This window comes from Ambystoma mexicanum, chromosome 4p, assembly GCF_040938575.1.
Source record: "Ambystoma mexicanum isolate Mex_15411 chromosome 4p, UKY_AmexF1_1, whole genome shotgun sequence".
Lineage (NCBI taxonomy): Eukaryota > Metazoa > Chordata > Amphibia > Caudata > Ambystomatidae > Ambystoma > Ambystoma mexicanum.
In genome coordinates, this window is record NC_090927.1 from 272,764,961 (window position 1) to 272,781,227 (window position 16,267).

General features: G+C 46.0%; 1 protein-coding gene across 1 annotated transcript in view; it reads right to left on the minus strand.

The window, feature by feature from the left end:
* The window catches only part of RCAN2 (regulator of calcineurin 2), a 564,245-nt gene that overhangs the window by 77,168 nt on the left and 470,810 nt on the right, over positions 1–16,267 (minus strand). The window lies entirely within an intron of this gene.

Sequence of the window (16,267 nt, forward strand, 5' to 3'; positions counted from 1 at the left end):
GATTCCGAGGATACGTACGTTGTTGCGGCGAGACCTACCCTCACCCTCATCCACTCTAGGCTCCAGAGTCTTCAGCCGGCGCAGTGTCTGTGACAGTTGTTGGTTAATATTAACAATGATGTCCTCCGTACCTGAGAAGCGCTGCTCCGCTTCCCCCATTCGGGACGTGAGTTTTTGCAGGTCATGGCGAAGGAAGGGCACGTCCGCCGCCATACTGTCCATCTTCGTTTCCATGGAGGTGCGGGAACTCGCGATGGCCGCCATTACATCCTTCAGTGAGAGGACATCTCCCGCTTCCGGAGGGTCTGACTGCAGCGTTTGATCCGTCGGTTGAGATGTGGTGGCGAAAGCATACTGGTCCATTCTACTTTGTATGCTTGATTTCCGTGGTTTATCTTTCCCCATTCTGTAGCGTGGGGGGTGGCGGAGTAGTATATGGGATCCCGCCTTATTAAATACCTTTATTGACTTCACGGGTGGAATTTAGCTTGGGACTGTTATACTGACTGCCATGTGCCGCCGCGGCCCCACAAGGGTCCTCCCGTGAGCCCGCTTCGGGCAGTCTCCGCCAGGATAGTTCTCGAACCAGAATGTTCCAGGTGCCGTGTGACCACCTCTCCCTAATGGCACCGACCGGCAATTGTGACACCACCGTCGAGCGGGGTGGGTTTGAATCTTCATGCACTCTAGTGTGCCTCTGTGTCTGTCCCGCTTCCTGCTGCCTGTTGAAGAAGTGCCTTAGGCGCTTTCAGGAGTGTTCCCGTGGGAGGTGAGGGCTGCACCAGGCCGAAAACCGAGCAGCGCAGAGGGCTGTCGAATCCCAGGAGGCACAGGCCACATGCAACGTTTTGTTTACTTAAATTGCCCCCATCCACTGCCGGCGCTGGGTCAGCTCTGTTTTGTCTCCCTGCTCAGTCCGCGGGTTGCAAGATTTATGTTACACTCCTTACGGGGTTGGACCGCGGACTCAGGGTTGGCCGTAGGCCGCACAACTAACGTTATTCACAGGGAGAGAGGGGGGCTGCCGCACGCCGGCACGGGGCTCCCGCTCCGTCCCCAGAGCAGAGTCACGGTCTCGCCGCCAGTCCTACGGTGAGCCGCTGCTCCAGCAAAGCTGAGGTGGGGGGGAGAAAAGGGAGGATCGGGCAGTGTGCCGCATTTATTGACAGTAAGGTCTTGCGGACCATGTGGGCTTATGTGGACTCCCCGGGGCCACACTTACTTGGTGCCTGGTTATCGCTGGTCCTCCAATCCCTGTCTGGCTGTCTGGACCCCCTCCTGGGGGGGGGGGTTGCTCGCCGGCGCGCACAGGCGCTCACAGGCAACCAGGGGTCGTGGGCTGGCCGGGTTGAGTCGCGGCTCTCTTCGCCACGTCCAGCCCTGCACGGCCTTGGTCCAGCGGCTATCTGGTATCCCGGGTTGGAGCACGGGTCTCACCGCTGTTCCCAGCCCCGCTGGGTCTCGTTCTGCGGGTAGTCCGGAGGCTCAGGCCAGGGAGTGGTTCCTCCCGCTGTCTCCCGGCCACACAGGATCTCGTTCCTCAGCTGCGCGGCACCTCGGTCATGTGTGGTGGGAGGGCACTGCGTTGTTTCAACCGTTGCCCGCCTCCAGCTGCCAAGGTAAACCGGGGGGTCTGGATCGGACAGGGGTCGCGTTGCTCCCCAACCGGCACCCGCCCCCGGCACGCGGGGGTCCCACCAGGTGTTACCGCACCGACACCGCCAAGTTCCAGGATGCGGGTCGTGGGAGCAGTGCAGGTCGCCGCTCTATCACCGCTCTCAGGTGCTGGCGGCCATTTTGAGTTTCATGCCGGCGGGCCCCGGTTCTCTGTCGGTGAGTTGGTTCTGCCGGATTTCAGCTGAGCACACGCCGCAAACTCGGCTCCTTGGGGCAGCAGGCACTCAGGAGTCGAATCGTGTCTTTTTTATCTATTTTGCCACGAAAGAACCAGGGTATTATGGAGGCTGTTTTCGGCGCTCGCCGGAGCTCCCAAGGCTCACGTCTTCATTGCCTGCTAGTAGGCCACGCCCTTACTTTAGAGCTTGTTGACACTCGTTGGATCTTGTTTTTATTATTGTCATTGGGTTGTAAGGTGCTAGTTCTCAAAAGTCTGGAGCCTAGTCTAGAATTCCTGATTTTCGTTGGACATGGTTGGTCAGGAGTGGGTCTGGTTGTGAAGAGATTAATCCATTGGGCTGTTGTGAGTGGCTCGGGGTCTCTTGGCGTAATGTTGGCAGTACAATTAGGTTTAGTTGCATTTTAAAATAGGGAAGGTAGGAAAGTAGTTGGGATGATACTATCAGATAATGGTAGTCTTGAGGCCATGCATAAGGTTATGCTCTGTGTTCTAGGTGATGCGTATTGGGCTAAGGTGAATGTCTGGGAGTTATTACTATTGCCATTTGCAAGGATGGGTGGAGCATATGATGCCATGGTGAGTACTGATAGTGGGGTAAGTGTATTTAGAGTGCTTGTAATAATTATGGTGAGCATGTGCATGATTAGATAATAAACAATATAGCAAGGTATGGCTAGTGAGAACAGGCTGCGGCAGGAACGTGAGATGTTGTGTACTATGTAGGCTGAGATGAGCACTATAGTGTCAGGCAGCTACAAGATGTTTAGGAAGCGTTGTACATAGAGCTCAGGAGTTGACATTAAGGCGCAGGTACATAATTAATAGTTCAATTATCGACTTAGCAATCAAACTGGGAACAGCAGCAGTGTGTTGGTGCGCTAGCACTTTGAGAAAGTCGCAGGTGGCAGTGATCAGCATTAGTATGGCATGCAGTTAAGAAATCACATTGAGAAGTATGGTTAATCATGGAACAATCTGTGAAAGATTAATTAGCAGCTAGTAGTCAGGATATAAACAGAGGAACTAGGTTAATGAACTAAGCAGTTGATATAATAGCAAGTAGAACTAACCAACGTTAAATTAACATATGGTCGGAATAACACATTGAGGAGTAGGAATATGGGCAATGGTATGGTGATCTAGTCTGAGGGTTGGGAATCAGCGGCATGTGTGGCTGTCTAGAGAGAATTAGTGCAAGGGCGGTATGGTTCACATAGTATTGTAGGCACAATTAGAATCAGATAACCGTAGTTAGGCCTAAGTGCGAACTGTCGCTTAACTGCTTGAGTAGATACTGCGGAAATTGAATGACATAGGACAGGGACTGCTGTGTCGAGGCACAGGGGGTAGGCGTTAAAGGAAATGCAGCCTTGGCATTTTGGAACAGGGTCGATTAAAAGTGTAAACATGCGTATATATACGATCTATATGAGCATAGACAAGTTAGAGAGTGGCGTACTCTGCGAAGCAGTTGAAGTGAGAGTCAGATGTGCAAAGTCGCATGAATAGTATGGTCTGAAGTACTGTGTCGATTTGACTTCACACAAAAGTGTCAATGTACGAGGCGCTTACCCAGTAATCTCAATGACCGGTGGTGGTGTAACTTATAAATTCAGAGGTAGATGTTGTTGTGGCAGAAATATCCGAACAAACGATGGGCTGGGGTGAGTCACGATGGTAAGGGACGAAGGAGTCCAGGAAGTCAGTGTTTCTGGCATACAGCATACAGCGTCTCGAACCGGGTCAGACAAGGCCTTATAAAAACGGGCCTTTGACAAAAAGGGCCGGCTTCCGCCTCCAGTGAAGGCGGTTTGTTGATGTAGAATACGATGGCCAATCAGTAGGATTAAAAGGTTAAATATTTAAATAAATATCTATAATGTATTTAAAAGAAAATAGACATGTGCAAGCTCAATCAGTGTTCATTGATCTCTCTGTTCTCTGTAGGGGTATCACGTGTTGTTCTCTCTCTGGATTCAGGATCTCCGCCCACTGGTTTCTGTGTCCTCATTCAAAGGGCATCGGGCCACCGTCTCCTGACGCACTTACGCAGGGTTATAGTGCTCCATTGTTATAACTAGTCCAAATCCAAAGATGGCGGCCAGATGGGCTTCAACCACTAATCCTGCTATTCTCTGAAAAGTGGTGATCTCAACACTCCACACTGTGCATGTCCTTTTTAGGGCTCCTTAGAACAGGAAGTGGCTATAGTCAATAGATTGTGAAACCCTCACAAATGACTGCTGTGATTTAAAAGAAAATAAACACTCAGGCTTATATGACAATGCATACAGTGCAAATACCCAATATTCGGGGCATTAACTGTAGAAATCATTTTCTTATCCCACTATTTTGATACACCTGCACTCCAGAGACGTTTGTACCTTGTGAAGCCAACCAGCATACAGACACGTCATAGATTCCCCCTCCTCCCGGGGGTTGCCACAGTCAATAGACCCCTCCTTTTGTGCTTATTGCACAACTAACCCAACTCTTTACTTTACTATTCTCATGCCCAATTCACCTGTTTTTCCTTTCAACAGGGAATTCTACATACCATCCCTCATCTATGATTAAGCCTGCTTTTCTTTTGCGCTGGTTAACCAGCTACCGCTACGTCCGTTAGTGATTAGTAATGCGCTATTTTACACCATACAAGCAGTCTGTTATGCCCTCTTTGCCATGCTTCAGTAATTGTCCAATTCTTGTTGCAGCATTATTGTTTCCTTCTCAATCTCCAATAGGACAAAAGGAGCACATGTATCAGGGGTCGGCCAAAGGGGAGATGGGTTGGAGCATCAAGTTTTAATAACGACAGATTTTTCTTGGGTACAGCACCGTCGACAGCACCACACAACCCTGGATAAAATAAGGGAAAATACAGTGAAACACACAGTGGTGGTAATATAAGGTTGCTCAGACACTTCGTGGTTTACTCCACATAAGAGATCCCCTGGAGTTTATATGGTAGCAATGCTCCACTCCAAATGCATGTTTTTTGTCATTAGATCTCTCCAAAACCTGAAAATTCTTCATTATATCTGACACTTTCCTGATCACTTCTTTTACCTCCTCAAGCCCTTCAAACATGTGTGGCACCAATCGGGCGTCATCCTTTCAAGAAATCAACATACACCTTTATTGATCTCCTCTCTGTAGCCGGCCAAAAGACGGGAAACTGCCTCGACTCAGTATGAACTGTAAAATGCACATCTGTCTCTAGTTATGCTAAAAATTCTACACACCTATCCTTCGTCCTGAACAACCACCCTCCAACTAGGCACCTTCTCCTTCCCAACACAATGGGCCTCATTACGACTGAGGCGGAACGGGTTAACGGGCTCTGCCTAAGGAGGCGGACCCGTTAAACCCGTTCCGCCTTATTACAAGCTCCGCTCGCGGGACCCGGTAAGTAACGCCTAGTCAAACCAGGCGTCCTTACCGGGTCCCGCGAGGGGGAGAGGGAGCAAACAACGGGCCGCTCGTAATCGGCCCGTTGTTTGCACCCTCTCCCATTCCCATTGAGCCCTATGGGGGATCAGATGGGAATGGGGAAGGTCCGGGCCCGGGTTCCAGGAGGGAGGAATTACCGGGCCCGGTAATTCCCCATTCTTGGAACCCGGACCCGATTTCTGCGGCAGCCATGCCGCCAATAGCGGCATAGCTACCGCCGAAGTCGTAATGAGGCCCAATGTATTTCCTACCAACATTATTTGTCCCTTTTTAACTTGGATATGCATTGCAACTGCAGAGGCTGCAACAGCCATATTTCACAATTTGATCCACGGCTAAACCACAAATCTGGGGCAATTTCTGGGGCAGAAAAGAAATATCGGGTGGCACAGTCAGATGGCTTCACATCCTAGACCCAGGTGGGTCCCCCACACCTACCTGCTTCCCGCCCACAGACTGGCCAGTATTCGGCTTGACAGCACCCACAATCCTCTGATTGGACCTTGTGCAGTGAAGTAGCCCTCTTCAGATTCCCAGTGCCAGCCGCTGTACCTACAGAGGTTTCTCCACAGCCACAAATGTTCTGGTTTTCCCCAATCATGTTTTAATAAGCTTGGGCAGCTGTCATGTAGGACGTCTTCTCGTATGGAGAGCAGTCTAGAATTCAAGTAATCTTGCACTTCTTCATATGCCATGTCCCATTTGAAGTTCTTGCCTGCTTCCGCATGCCATTCATCAAACGTTGGAGTGCATGCCAGGTTAATTGGCTGAGGGTGCCTATAACATGCAGCTCAATGACATGTGCCTTACTGCTGGAAAGCTCTTCCCCAGATATTAGCCCAGTGGCCTTTTCCAGCCAATCTACTCGGCCGTCCAATTTTGAACCTTTGTAAACACCCCATGTTGTAAGAGCGGTATTAGCCACAGTACATATTTTATCCACTACTTCCATTTTCTGTTGTTCTCCAAATAGCTCTTCTTTCTGCTGTTCCAGTCGAATTCCAGTCCCCCTGGTGCAGTTTGGGTAGTGAGTAGTAACCCGGAAAGCAGACAGGGGGAAGAGTGAACAATACTGTAGCTACCGTTGCATTCAATACCAAACATCAATATCCAGTCCTATCTAATTTAGACACTGTATTGTACTAAAGCCTCTGGTTATATACCTGCATATATCTCAAACTCCTCAATATCTATCTCTGGAAATTGCAAATGCTGAATCATGGTAGATGTTCTAATATCAAGGTCTCCTGAAAACAGATAATGACTGAGCATCAGTCAGATTAGAACATCTTTCACCATCCGGGTATCATTCTGACTGTCCAAGATATTCATTATATAGTATTCTAGATGTATTGGCCTTTCTCCACTTTTTTCTAAACTTCTTCTAAGATCTTCTAGCTCACAGTACCCAGGTACCACTACTTGGTGCATAGTTAAAGGGAGATTAACTGTGTCTGATACCAAGCTGACATTGCCACCAAGTTCTCTCCCGATAGAACCATTGTGGTTCTGGTCCAGGTTTCCTCCTGGTGAAAAGGATGGAATAACAATAGTGAATCAGATCTGAGATATGGGAAGGTTGAGAATATTTAACAATGGTTGTAGTAGTATGTGGGTTAGTAGTAGGCAAAACTATCTCTAAAGCTGGCTTGGGCTGTCATTGTGGTCTCTTCAAACTCAGCATTTAAAGCTTTGAGGTAATCCTGAACACATGTCCAATATGGAAGTGCCTCACATAGGTAAAGAACTGCCCTAATGGGCATTCATAGGCTGTGGAATAAACCCCAACTATAGGTCTACCCCACATTCCCAAGCACCACTCAAATCGCAGGTCCGTCCCTGCCAATGTGCCATATATCGTTTCTTATACCATGGCCATGCCCTCGCAGCTACAGACATCACTATGTTAGATAAGTTCCGGATAGCTAATAAAGTTTGCACAACAGTGGTCAGGATCTCTTTCCACTACATTTGTACTTACCAGCACACACAAACAGATTACCTTAATCACAGGAGCTACAATGCAGGGGCTACCACCATCTTGCAGTGGCTCACGTGCACCCATGTTGGGTGCCCCTGGACCTTTACTGCTGTGCTGCTGAATGTGAAGTAAGTAGAAGTAGGAATGACCCTTTCCACTTGGGGGCTAGAGCTGTTTTCCTTTGATGGACCTTCATGATGATGCTATCACCAGACTGCAGCGAATGGCTGGTTCTCGGGATATGTCAGGTTGAACCGGATTGTGAATGAGACTGACAGAAGATCATCTGACAGCTGCAAATTATCTGGCACAGTTTTAACAGGTGGTGACACAGGTAATCGCAAAGTACTTCATAAGGACATAATCCAGTTTTCTTATTATTGATGCTTCTCATACTAAATAGAACGAATGTGAGACCCTCAGGCCACTTCAAAACTGTTTCCTGACACAGATTTGTTAGCTTGTGCTTTAATACCCTATTCAATTTCTCTACTGCCCCTACTGGCTGGGGGTGGTAGGGACAGTGCAGATTATGTTAAATCCTTACAGTGGACAACAGTCTTGATAATGTTATTGACAAAATGAGTACTGTGGTCACTGTTAATAATTACAGGTATATGTGATGAATCCTACGGATTCCTCACTAACTCCCTGCCTAAAGTCTCCTCCCAGGTGGCCAGGGAAAGGCAGACGCTTCCTGATGCTGACCTTGGGGGTGGTGTTCTGCAGAGGATCACCTGGGAGAAGAAAGGGCCCAGGGAATGTAAGGATTCTGTGGGGTGGGACGCAGTATTTGTCTTCCTCTAGGGAGAATGCCTCTTCAATGCCAAAGTATAGAATGGCTTGTTGTAATAACCATCTTTCTGTTTCACAATATCCACATATAAATAAGAGGGACAACAGTCACACACACCTAGGCCTTAGAAGGAATACAAATCCTTCTTTGAATCTAGAGACTGGTGAAACTAAAACCCTCCCTTATAACCAAAGATAAAGATAAAATCTGTGAATTGTAATGATTTAAAAGAACTGCCTTCCCCTGTTCAATCAAATCTGATGACACATCTGTGTGATGTTCCTTTAAAGAACATTAGAAGGGATGTTTTTGGGTTTAAATATAAAAATCAAATCCAAAAACCTTATTTTGTAGAGCAGTCATGCTGAAGTACTGAGGTCATTAATGCAAACGTCCTGCACCTAAGGGAGGCAGAGAGGCTTAAAAGGCTTTCTCAGGTGCAGGTAAAAAGGTTACAGAAGGTGAAGAAGCAGAAGCAGCGTGGCTCGAGCTGGCATTCCAGGCAGAAGCTGGAGGAGAGAGAAGACGCTGGGACCTGCGTGTGCCAGATATCAGCTTCGGTTCTGAGAGGGTCTGTACCGCTCGATTCCTGAAGTGCAGAGATCGTGCAGCGGAATACAATTAGAAGGGAAGCTTGCACCCTGGTGATGTGATCTGCAGAGACTGAGCAGCAGGAAAAGAAGGCGAGGGAAGCTTTCCTTCCCGGTAGGCTGTCTCAGGTGGCTGGCGTGCACCTGAGAGCCTCGAGTTTGTTTCTGGTGGCTGGCATGCATCAGAAGGCCTCAGGAGTGAAGGCTCCGTGAGAAGGTGGCCCATGCCACAAACCCAGAAGTCCTGCATGCGGCGAGAAGAATGCATGCGCGCGTTTTACACGGTGAGCCTATGGCTTGGCAGTGACCCTGGAGAGCTCCTTCCCCGCTCATGTGTTAAAAGCAGGCATCCGGTGAGTGAGAAACACTTGCGTCTGAATGAGAGTGGCTTAGAAAGCGTTTTTAATCTCGAGCCTTTGAAAAGCGGCAGAAGCAGTATGTAATAAATATGTAACTAAACCAGGTAGGTATTTCTGTCGCTAAGTTGTTTTTCACAATCTAACTCATAATTACTGGCATCTTGAATGATTAATGCACCTATTTTGTCTGCCCAACGAATAGTTATGTGTCATCAGTATATAAAGATTTGATTAAAGCCCATACACCTCTGTTAGGGTTCCTATGTATCGGTTTATTATGATATTCTGTCAATATCTTGTAGGACCATTTTGTGAAAGATGTCAATCGTGGTGTTAGCTGTGTGTAACGCTCACCTGGTATTCACAGGGACGTCACTCAGCCTGTTCTGACCTCTTATGTCCTCGAACCCTTCCCTGGAGTCTACTCGACTGGAGACTGGGCCTGAAACACAGGATTGGTAGAGCTTAACTCCCTATTGTCTCTGTGTGCTTGAACCCCTTCTTCCCCGGGGTCCAACCCTTCCCTTTGATCCACAGCTCACCTTGTTTTCTTGGAAAGTGTGCTCTCCGTCCTGCTTTCAGCGCAGGGGCGCGTTGATTGATGCGGTCTCGTTGCTGCCTAGTTACTTCACTGGCAAGAGTCCGACAGGTAAGTATAATTAGTCTTTTGAACAGTTCTCTAACTTCGTTCCTTTCCTTCCTTAGATGATGGTTGGCGTCCGGGGATGGCGACGTGCTGCTGAGATGAGTAGCGCTGAAGGTGAGTGAGAGCGCGATGCGTGATGCGACCCTTTCGTATTTGTATTGAACTGAGTTCTTTTTCTGTGTCATTTAGGTGCCGCGACGTTTTCAGCGTGGATGCCGGTTATGAAGAAGAAATGCGGTGAGTAAGCGCGGTATGCAGCACCTCTAGAGGTTTCCATGCTAACATGGAGTGTCTTTTCCCTCTTGCAGACGGATGAGAAGTTCCAGAGACAGAGTTCCCCCAGAGCGGCTGGGATTCAGGTAAGCGTTTGAAGCTCGTACAGTCTTTAAAAATAAGCAAAGATTTGCTGAATGCTTACTAATGCCTTTTTTCTGTTCTTTTCCCTTTTCCTTAGGAAGCGGTGTGCCGGGATGGGAATGACACCACCGAAGACGCCCGCAGAACAGAAGGAGCGATGAATGATGCGCAGAAGCGCCGCAAGGTAAGGCTTTTCCTAACAGTGTTCTTGTTCTTGCAGGAGCTGAGCGCAGAAGAAAGATGCAGGCCTACTGGAGACCGATCCGAACACAGTGAGTGTCACGCTGCAGGTGCAGAAAACACAAAGCATGTTTCTCAGCCTGGGCGTGGCTTAAATAGTCTCTGGGTATCCAAGGTGTCTCTGGGCTGAACCACACCCAAAAGACTAGACTGCACATGCAGTTCTGGGAACCGAAATATGTGGGGGCATCCATCTTGTCCCAATCAATGCACTTCAAGTCCAATCCCCAATGTTATCCTATGGTAGTGAGTGAATCTGGTGCCATAAGCGCCAAGTCTGACTCCAAGTGGGTCTTTGGAGGGATGGAGAGGCCCTTGAGAGCCATGTAGGTGATCGTGGCCTGGCTCCAGCCTGGCGTCTTGGAGGGCTGGGGACATGAGGGGCAGGAATCATGACACTGTAGGTGATATAAAATTACTTTTAGGCTTTAACTTCATGCATCGATGATCATCATGTTCTGATTCAATTAAGTCTGGCTCTTCAATTTCGGAAAAAAATGCTTTAAGTCCCATTTTGAGTATTAACCTGAAGACATAAACACAGGCTAAGGGCTGGATCAATGACAGAACTCGGAAATACCTTTACACTAAAACCCTAAAGTACCAACATTTTATTTGCTGCCAAAAATCCACAAAGATATAAAACAACCACCAGGAAGACCAATAATTTCAGGGGTCGATGGACTATTACAACCATTAGGTAGACACATTTAATATTTTCTACAAATTAGAAGATACTACAGATTTTCTTAAGAAGATTAATAACATGACCTTGGAAGAGACAGACATTTTGTTTACTATTGATGTTAAGAATTTGCACACCTCAATTCCGCAGAATCTCGGCCTTGAAGCGGTTGAATGGTTACTGTTACAACAGGTCAAACTCAGAGCTTCTACAGAATTAATTCTACTGTTACTTACATTTATTTCTGAGAAGTCTTACTTTAGATTTATACAACAGATGTATCTAGAGCTCTCTGGTACATCAATGAGAGCAACAATGGCCCCAGCACATGTATATATTTGAGAGACCATGATATCACACATCCAGTATGGCACAAATACATACTGTTCTGGGGAGGTACATAGATGATGTGTTTGGAGTGTGGAGAGGTACCACAGAAACATTGACAAACTTGTTTGTTTATTTGAACCATATCAATGACCCCATGCAATTTACTATTACAATAGGCTTCCCAGGGGTGCATTTTAGGCGATAGAAATAACTCCACAAAGGGGCACATTTTCAACTTATATTTCTAGAAAACCCACAGACAGGAACAACTTGTTACATAGAATGAGCTTCCACTCACCAGCAACACTATGCACCCTTTCATACAGTCAGCTCCTTAGGGCCAAGAGGATCGTTAGTGGCATAGATGAAAGTGTTCAACAACTTTAGGAAGTACTTAACAAATTTGAGACCACAGGTTACCATACAATTGAACTTGAACAAGCAAAACAGTAAGCAGAAGTCAAAACAAGAAATATGTTATTAGAAACAGCACAAGAACAAGAACCACTAGCTTTTATCTCCAAATACTCAACACAAAGCAATAGGATTAAGAAAAGTATCATTAAACATTGGGATATACTCAGAAATTATGGTAAACTTATTGAGCTTTGTAAAGAATATTCTGCTTTTGCATACCAACGTAGCAATAATTTGAAAGACTTGATTGTTTGCACAGATACAGAGAAAAGGAAATGAAATAGTCAAAATACCAGAGTGACAGGTACTTTCCCATGCTCAAATTGTGTAAACTGTAATAATGTTACCAAGGGTAATGTTGTATTTCATCCAAAAAGCGGTAGAACTTATTTATAAGTACAGTATGTGTGACAGACTAACAGGAAGGCAGAGATAACAAGGTGTGAACATCGATTGAATGTAAGAACTAATAATGCATGGTCTCCAGTTTCAAGACATTTCAATGTCACACAAATGAAATTTCAGATCCTTGAGGTTGTGGATACCAAGGTGATACACATGGATGAAGAGATGGCACTGAAACTTAAAGAGTCTCAATTACAATTACTCATTGGACTCCTTTTACCCAGGAAGGATGAGGAACAAGGATTTCTTTGCTTTCTATGAACTAACTAATTATATTGCGTTGTGTTACTTGGTTGTTATACATAACTGTTTAATGACACCAATAATGACATACTTTCCAAAGTTGTCAGCAATATCAAGATTGATTAACAATGAACAAAGAATACGATTTTTTAATTATATCCACCTTAAGTTTATTGTGAAATGGCGAATACTGTTTGCTACAAACTGACAGATATGACAAGTTGGGTTTTATGAGTTACTTCAAAACCACATTCAGATCAGTCAACAATGATGCAAGTATTTCTTAACATACGGATAACATGCTAGGGAGCTGTTACTTATCCAGTACAGGTAGGTACATTAAGCAGAGATAATGCTCTCCCTATTTTTTTTAAAATCTTTTTTTGTCTTTATGATGTCATCACAGAGTGCATGCAACACCACGGCAACCGTGACTTTCAGAATAATTGTTTTCAATATAATATGTCCTTAACTTTAAAAGAATTAGCTGTTGCAATTGACCTACATGAAAGGAACTGATATTGAGAATACAATTTATGGCACAATGGTTTTTGTTGACATTCTGATGACGCAGCATGTCGATGTGATGTCCTCACATTCCGATGTATGTCGTCAAGGCACCCATGCCAGTTGCTGTGAATTTGCGAACACATACTGTATATTAGTGGACACTGCACTAGAAGGCTTCAGGAATGCTCAACGAACATACCTCCAAGCAATATGAGGCTCGTTTTTATCCTCCATTTTGCCAGACATAGTAAGTGACTGTAACTACTTTGTTATATTTGTGTCAAACTGTGCCGGTTAGTCAGGCAATACTTACTTCGTTTGTTTCGTTTTCCTCTTCCTTTTTCTTAGGTTTCCATCTTCAACATAATTAATTCTCTGACCATTTATATTTTCAGGTACTTTTCCACGAATTTTAGAGTCACAGTGTTTTGGCAGTAATTTGTCAAAGATAACTAAAATAAGAGAAAGAACATGTACCGATTCTCATACAATAATGTTTCCTATACAGAGGGAGGATTAGAAAGGAGACAGGTACAGTAGTGAAACACTAACTGTTATGAGTGCAAACAGTTTCTGTTTTTCCATCTCTTCTTTTTTCCTTTTGATCTATGTTTCTTTAGATGGTGTCCCTGAAGAAGGTCTCTGAGCAGTCCAAAATTCATTGGACTTATTTCTGTCTCCACATTAAAAATGGACAATTCTGTTTTTATAAATTTTGTGGAATAATAAAGCTTTGTTAAATTTATCTACACTAACTATGTGAACGGAATTAACAGTTAGTGGATGTTCCAATTGAGGACACACAACATCAAGGAAAGCTTTCTTGATCATAGATCACAAAGCCTGTCTATGGCCAGACATGTGAGCCTTCCACAGTGTCGTCGTGATCTAAGGCCTGCAGAAACCATGCCCAAGACAACACAATTTGCAAATCCCCTACATTTACTCCCCAAAGCCCTGAATGGTCCAGTTCTATAAATGAGAAAGATGGAAGAAAATATGGGCAGTTAACTGAGGGTGGGATTTCAACCACGGCTTCCTTGGGGGCAAAGGCCGAGCCTGGCCTTCCTGGAGGTTCCCGAGTCCTGCTAGAGTCTTTAAGGTAATGGTTATATTGGTGTGTGAGACAGGGATCCCCTTATGCTGAGGTTGGGTGCTTATTGGAGTTAATTTTCACAATCCAGCCTTTGTCTGGCCTTTTCACCCTGGGCTGGAGCTACTGTGTAATCTTAATAGAGTTCATCGTGCAAATGTTAGATCACAAACAGGAGTGTATGGCCTACTTAACAGATCAGATTTCCAAGCCTACCTTGTTTTTTGTGTGCATGTTCAGAGGGTTGCTACGTGTGGTTTTATGGCTGATTCAAAGACGCTTGAAAATTAGACATTGAAAGAGAGACATTATTATGAAACCTTAACAGAATATAACCCGACAGTAACCAGCTAGAATAGAAGGAAACTGACATTATATTCTCCCCTCTCCCCAAAAGGATTGAATGAGTACATACAGTAGTACTCGGGTAGATTCTAGTTAACGTGCATCTATCTCAGGGAGCATAACACATTGATCCAAGCAGAGTAACACATTCCCAGCATGTTTCAACAGCTTTAAACAGGACTTAGTGTAGCATAACATAACAGTGTAGCATACAAAACCTAATTCAGTGTAGCACTTCAGAACAGGGCAGGGCATAGATAATATAGCTTAGTGCAGGCACATAGCAAAACATCACACACACACATCCAGGGAATTCGTCCGGTCTCCCCAAAGAGTAACAAACCCCTTTGGGACTGGCAAGGTGAGTCTGCTAAGCTTAAGACCACCTAGGGCACAAGGCAAGCAGTATCCCACTGGGGGTAATCCCCCCCTTTAGAGGACAGGCAATCCCTACATAGGGATATGCGTTACCCTCCCTTGCCTCAAGAATACAATAAGTTTGTTGGTTATATGGGAATGGACATATGTTATGAGGTACCACTGCAAGTTTTAATGTATTAATGGCTGGTGTGGTTTCTAACCCTAGTCTGGCCCAGAGACAAAAACACACACCTTTGCTGTCAAAGGGGAGGAGAGTCCATCCGCATCGGCGGAGGCGAAGAGAGAGACCCACAGAGCCACACTGGAGAACCCCACTCCTAGGAGGTGTGGCATGGGGAGACAAGCTTGCATGCAGTGTGGTGTGCTGAACAACGGGGGAGGCCCTGGAACGCTGGGCAAAAAGGCCACAGCATTGAGGCAAAACACTGGAGGCCCAGCCGAGGGAACTGGGGCCACTGAGAGGCAACGTGGAGTCGCCGCCAATAACCCACCAGGAGCTGATGGGAAGGGAGCATCTACTCCAGCCGAGATGAAAGTACCTGACCAAACGAGACCGTGCCCCTTTCCCGAGACGCCCAATCTGGAGGAGCACCGCCTGAGAAGAAGAGATACGTGGACGCTCAGAGAAATGGCGAGGTGGGAAGCAAGGTCAAAGACTTAGGAGGTGAGACAACCAAACGCCACCATCGTAGGCGTGAACCAGAACCAGGTGGCGCTGGGGGAAGCACCAGACTGCACCGGGCTCGAGAATCAACCGGGTGAGGGTAAAAGCCAAAATAATTCCCAGGTTGGGTAAGAACCAGTGACCCCAGGTGGAGAGAGAGCCGAACGACCCCAAAGCGGAGTAAGACTACTTCAAGGCCAACCTGGACCAAAAAGAGGGAACAACCAAGTTGGGGTGGGAAACCCGGATACCCCAGGAAGGGGAAATAGATGACAGGAGTGGATCTCCGTCTATTGTCATTACTGCGACATGAGCCCAGAGGAGTTCCTGGAAAAGGACTCTCAAGCCCCAGTAACTCCGGTATCAGAGGCCCGGGACTGATGTAATGTGTGAATGCGTGCACCAGGTTTTAAGTACCTACTGTATAGTACATTTATTGCTTCCGATGTTATGGGGAATGAAGCAGTTAAATCACCAGACTAAAAAAAAAGAAATTAAAAGATAGAATCTGTGATGTTGAGTTTTAGCTTGGCAAAGATTTTATTTTGAATACTCTCATAATACTAGGATTTATTACTAATGATGAGGACAACACAAAATAATTATAATAAGTGCATTGTTTGGGCCGTATTAGTTTCTGCAGTCATCTGCAGCGACCCCAATACTAAAAGTCCCCTAGTGCATTTTGCTACATAAATGAACGCCACGCCTGCTGTAGTGCCCCAGGTGAGAGGACATCGGCTGATAGTAGTAACTTCCTTATATCAGCGTAGGGTTAACCTCACTGCTTGCCCCAACCCTTGTATGAAATTGCCAGCTGCTACGACTGAAGGAGTGTCATCCCTGTCGAAGTGTCATTGTTAAATGGCTGAAGTAAAAAAAAACGTGTCAAATAATTAAGAGTGTTGAAGTGC